The sequence below is a fragment of the Phalaenopsis equestris genome, unplaced genomic scaffold, assembly GCF_001263595.1.
Source record: "Phalaenopsis equestris unplaced genomic scaffold, ASM126359v1 Scaffold210877, whole genome shotgun sequence".
Lineage (NCBI taxonomy): Eukaryota > Viridiplantae > Streptophyta > Magnoliopsida > Asparagales > Orchidaceae > Phalaenopsis > Phalaenopsis equestris.
This window is the reverse complement of record NW_018229929.1, coordinates 197,094-203,684: the sequence shown is the minus strand read 5'-3', so window position 1 is coordinate 203,684 and position 6,591 is coordinate 197,094.

The following is a 6,591-nucleotide window of genomic DNA, read 5'->3' as shown; positions in this document are numbered from 1 at the left end:
CCACTGCTCACCAGGACACTCAAACACCTTTTTCTCATCAAGAAACTCCTCAACTTGTTGATGTTGAGAAGGATCAAGGTTTGTGCAACCTACTGATCCAGTTAATGATCAATCAGTCATCATTGTAATAGATGATGAACAAGTAAAGCAACATATGCTTCGGGATCACATTGATAATAATCACTAAAATAATGCCGTGACAAATAATCATATGCCTATTTTAACTGGAATCTTCTCTTCTGCTCCTTAATTACAAGTAGTTCAAAACACTTCCTCCCCACACCTGGAACCTATTTTGGCAAATTATTTGTAGGTTGTTGAGGCTACATGCCACCCCTCCTCCAAAAATTACACACATGCCTCTTTACATTCTTCTTTACAAGATGCTACCACTACACTTGAAAATGAATGGCTACTCCAATGAAAAACTAAAAATGAATGGTTAGTCCAATGAAAAACTAAATGTGGGTAAAATCATACAAGCGAGCATTTATTATTCTGATGGAGAGCAATTAGGAAACCCTTCTAGACCCTCTAGGAGGACTGGCTTGAGACATGATGTTTAACGTCATGATTTGGAATATCAGGTGAGGAGCTGACTCTTCCTCCCTTAATAGGCTTAAACACCTTTGTAGGGTGAACAAACTTTCCATTTTTGCTTTTTTGGAGCCATTTGTGTCGGTCAACAAGAATAGAATTCTCAGTAATTTCAAGAGATATAAAGTTTTTTGCAACAAGAACAATAAAATTTCAAACTTTTGAAAACACACAGTTACTTTATCAATTGTGGATGATGAGGAGAAATTTGTTTGAACTCACTTCAAGATGGAAGATTTCCATGGTTTGGCTACCTTTGTTTATGCAAGTTCACTTTTGTAGGATAAGTACTTGTTGTGGCATAAGTTAGAACTAATGGGTACTACTATTACTGAGCATTGGTTTGTGGGTGGTGATTTCAATATGATAATGAAACCTACTGAAAAAATAGGAGGGGGCAGGTGTGACACTACTCTTATAAATTGTTTCTGTGATTTCATTTATGATGTAGATCTTTTTGATCTGGGCTATTCTGGTTCTCCTTTCACCTAGAGAAGGGGTCTACTTTCTCAAAGGCTAGATTAATTTCTGAGAAATGACCATTTTATAAGCTGCTTTCCTATCATGTGGGTCTAACACTTAAACTATGCCTCCCTGATCATAATCCATTTTTACTTACTTTAGCTTTCAATATCAAACATTTTTCTCCAGATTTAAATTCCTAAACATTTGGACTACTCATGACACTTTATTGAGTCTTGTTAAACGGATGTGGAAATTTTATGGTCCTGAGACACCTTGGTTTATCTTATGGCAATTGCACAAAAAGGTATTTGCTCATTTGAAGAAATAAAATTCTTAAAGTTTTTTGTAATGTTCACACTAAAGTGTTGGAAGCTCAGCAGACTGTTGATCAACTGGAGTCCCAAGTGGTTGGTTCAGTTGGTTTGGTAAATGTTGTGGCTAAGGCTCACCTATCATTATTAGATGTAATATCTTTGGTGGAAGGCCTTTTCACAGCAAAAGCCTAATGACATCTACTTTACTGCTTGCGATCATAACATCAAATATTTTCATGCTACTCTAAAGCATAGAAGAAATATTAATAATATTATGAAGATTAGAGATGACAATGAGGATATATTTACTAATAATGATGATATTGTTAACAGTGTTGTTCATTATTTTACTGATATCTTTCAATCTAGTATGTAGTTAATCCTGTTGATCTAAATATTTTTGTTGATGAAAGAGACTATATTAACACACTCCACTATCTCAAGTTTTTTTATGAAAAGGAGATTTTTTCTACCTTACAATCTATTAGTCCTAACAAAGCCCTTGGTTCATATTGGTTTTCTTCCTCCTTCTATGTATATTGTTCGGCCATCATTAAGATGGAAGTTATTTTGGCTATGTAGAGTTTTTTCCTTAGGCATAACCCAAGTAAGTATTTCAGCTCTACTTTAATTGTGCTCATTCCTAAGAGTAATGATAAGAAAATTTGGGATAATTTCAGGCCTATATCCCTTACCACTATTATTTCTAAATTTTCGAGTAAGCTAATTGTGAATAGATTACAGCCACATTTATCCAAAATTATCTCTCCTCAACAATCTGCTTTTATTAGGGCAAAGAAATTACTTATAACATTTTGCTGGCCTAGGAGATGATTGAGGACTTAAATAAAAAATGTTGAGGGGGAAATATGGTGCTTAAAATTAACATAAAGAAGGCATTTGACACTATTAGCTAGGATTTCAATCTTAATATTTTGAAGGCTAAGGACTTTCATCAAGACATTTGCTTACTCATCAAAACATGGTTAGAAAATAATCATTATAGTGTTCTCTTAAATGGTAAAGCATATAGTTTATTTTCTGAGCATAGAGGCATTAAACTGGGATATCCTCTCTCTCCCACTATTCTCATAATTGATATTGATTATCTCTCCCGACTTCTTAATCGTTTATATATTCAACATCCTCATATCAAATACTCTCATAAATCCAAATCTCTAGTTACACATCTTTCTTATGTTGACGATGATATTTTATTCTCTAATGCTAGCAAGTTTGCTATAAAATTTATTATGCAATTACTGAATGACTTTCAAAGCATATCTGATTTAGTATTCAACAAAGAAAAATGTTCTTTGTACTTTGGGAAATCTATGCATAACAATATTGAAAGTTGGGCAACTACTTTTAATGGTTGTAAACTAACAAATCTCTGAATTTAATACCTTGGGGTTAATATTCTCAGAGGAAGGAGGAAATAAATTCAAATGGATGAGGTGGTTGACAAAATTAAATCCAAAATAAATGATTGGAGAAATATTTTTCTATCCAATGGTGGTAGACTTACCTTGTAGAAAAGTGTTCTCTTTATTCTACCTCTGTATGCAGTGCAGGTCTTTAAGAATAAAAAGAGCACTCAAAATTACTTGAAATACTCTTCAATAAGTTTCTATGGTCTCATGGGAGATCTAATAAAATATGGACTGATTGGAAAAAGCTATTTAAACCACGTTTATCTGAAGGACTTGATTTTAAAACACTTCAACAGGTGATTGATATAAATTTGTACAAGCATTGGTTTAAATTTAGAGCTGCTGATTCACTATGGGAACAATTTATGCACCATAAGTATTGTACACATCCTTCCATGATTACTTAGAAGATTGGAGATTCTAAACTCTGGAAGGCAATTTTACAAGCTAGTTCGGTTGGTACTAATTTTATTTTATTTGGGATGTGGGTGATGGAAGGATTTCATTTTGGCATGACCATTGGGGTATGCCAAACCTCACAAATCTCCCTCACTCTATTTCTGATACACATTTGCTTCTCTAATTTCTGGAATGATGGAAACTAAAATTTTACTAAGTTGTTGTCTTTGGTGGCTGATAAAGCTACTATAATTTCTAAACTCCCGATACAAGCTCATAGGAAAGATACTCTTATGTGGAAATTTCAACCCACTGCTTCCATTTCCAAAATTTTATTTTCACATATTCATAATTTTCAACACTAGAAATGGGGGACTCTAATATGGCATACTTTCGTTTCTCCCTCCACTTCTTTCGTCTAATGGAGATATTTCAACTCAATGTTACCTATGAATGACATTCTAAAATTGAAAGGGCTGAGACTAGCTTCATTGTGCTATATCTGTAAAAGGGCTAATGAATCCTTTTCTTATTTGTTTTTTTAGTTCTCTTTTGCTAAAGAAATATGGGTTAACTTTGGTAGAATGTTTGGGGTTTGTTGACCCCTTAATTTTTGCATGAAAGATTTTCTTGGGGCTTGGAAAGCAACAAGCTATATACAGTTTAAATTGCACTACTGTCCTCTAATGTTGCGGTGGTTCATTTGGTCAGCTAGAAACAGTTATAAATATAATGTTTCACCTCCTTCAATTTCTATTACTATTTCACTTATACTGGTCAATTATCAGAGAGCTTGTAGAAATTTGTGTGTTGGTGGAGCTTTACATATGCCTGAGAAAGGTAGGAGACAAACTTTGATTCGTTGGAGTCCCCGTCCTCTAGCTGGTTTAAAGCTAATATAGATGGAAGCTGGTTCACTAATGTTGTTGGGGCAGGTGGCCTCTTTTGGGATTACACAGGGAAGTGCTTAGTCTATCTTGCCTCACCTGTTTTTGCTTTATCTCCTCTTGAGGCTGAGAGCTGGGCAGTATCGCTGGCTTTGATGGTCTCTATCGCCTTTAATTTTAGATGTGTTGTTATTGAGACTGACTCACAAACTCTTTTTAACATTTTTTTTAATTAAAGAGCGTGATACGGCTCCCTACGCGTTGATCAGCAAAAAGGTTACAAAATGAAAATCAGATAAGGAACCCCCTTTATGAAAACCCAAAAAAGAGTACAACTCACCCACTATGAGGTTCTTCATCTGTAGTATAACTTGAACGAAAAAGAAAAACACACCAACACACAAAAAACAAAAGGGAACAATGCAAATGTAAACATAATAATATAAACCCAAGTGAGTATATCTGCATAAAATGGCAGTTGAGATCCTCTACACTTCCAAATCAGCTCTCCTCTAGACGGGTAAGCATGTCACCGAGGGTATAACCCAGAGATTCAAAAACGATGAACACCAAACCAACCTTTTTATATCCTTCATAGTCACTGAAAATCAAACCAATAGAAGTTACCTGTAGACCAAAACATACCACAAAGGAAATAGCAATATAAATATATATAATATGAAGTATAAAGCCAACGCCCATGGCAGTAATAAGCAGATTATGAAAAATGTCCAACCTAGAACAAAAAGCCAAGCTACTTAATAATTTAAAAATATCAACCAACCTAATACTACTAAGCCAATACCCAAAAATAAATATAGAAGCTGCACCATAAAAAAAAGATATGCCTGAAACCATAAGAAGCAAACCGCAAGGAGCAAACCAAGGAAAAGAAAAAAACCATTAAGTCCTGATGAACGACAAGTCTAAAGAGTAGACCCATAAAAGTCTCTTAAGATGGTAAGGAGGCGAAACATCGACCTTAGCATCGACCTTAGTGTTACCCCGTGTGGCCAACCAATCCGCTGGGGAGTTACCTCCCCAAAAAATTCGAGTCAAAATAACAGAAAGGTTATAATTATAGTCAAAATAACAGAAAGGTCAAAATAACAGAAAGGTTATAATTATCAATAATAAACCTGATTCTATTCCAATTCCTAAGACATTCCACTTGTTATTGGTACTTAAACCAAAATCCTTTTAAATAGTTAGGGAATTCATCTCGAGCGCTAGCTTTAAAATGTTACAAGTAATGGCGACCTGAAGAGACAAAATAAAACCCCAATACTCAGCTTTCAAAGGAGAGGAAGCCACAATCAGAGAGGAAAAGAAACAAAGTTACTTCCTAAGATGATCACGAAAAACCCCACTCGCCCCAGCCACTGAGGCAACCCAGCTACCATCAAAATTAAATTTAATCCATCCGAAGGAAGGTGGTTGCCACCTAGTGAGATTGGTAATCTTACTCACCCTGGGATGGGGCGAAACATCTGTCAGGCCCATAATATGACAAGCTCGAGTGAAATAAGAAGGAATCAGAGAAGCTGAGGTAGAAAGAACAGGAGCCAAATTTTGATATTTAATATCAATCCTCATCGTCTAGAGAAACCAAACCACCACCATAGGAAAGGAGGCCAATTTGCTGTCCAAAATATCAGCAGTTCTCCAAATATATAGAAAATCAACAATATCAATGCAATCACACTAGTTAACATGAAAGTGTTTCCCCAGAATAAACCACACCTCCTTAGCATAAGAACATTGATAAAACTGAGGCATAGTGATCCCAAAACTGCTTATATGCAACTGTAAAACAATAATTATGATTATATTTTTCACTTATATTTCCTTATTTTGCAATTAAACCAAAAACTTGATCCTGAATAAAAATAAGAATTTAACTTTTAATTTATATATATTGGGATACTACACAAGTATACGTATCGTTATTAAGTAATATAACACTTTTTGATTAAGACCTGAATATCGAACCCACAGGGAAGATATGCAAAATGCACTTTTTGGAAAACTTTTTATTTTTAAAAAGATAATTATTTAAACTAAAGGCATATTCGCGGTAAAGAAAGTTTAAATATTTTTGGTAATTTTAATATTTTGCCAATAACAGGACAAACTTAAAAAGATAACTTGAGTTTTTGTAGAAGAAAACACTTAATCTTAAAATATATTTCTCCTTATCATGAATCAGTAATAAGTATAGGAATTTTGTTATGAAAGTATGCATATTGTGTTATGCGAAATAGAAGAAATAACATTCTTTCTAGAGATGCTATAAAGAACATTGGCTAATTTAAAGTTTGAATAGTTCTGAGGACCGGCTAGGTAGGGAAGATACTAGCTCTCACTATAGAGTTCTCTCGATTCCCTCCACCTGAGGGCTAACATCTCATATCATAACCTAAAATAATAAACCAAGTTGGGGATTTAACCTGTCACTTTAAAGTTCTCTAACTCTACACCCTTCAATGAATATTT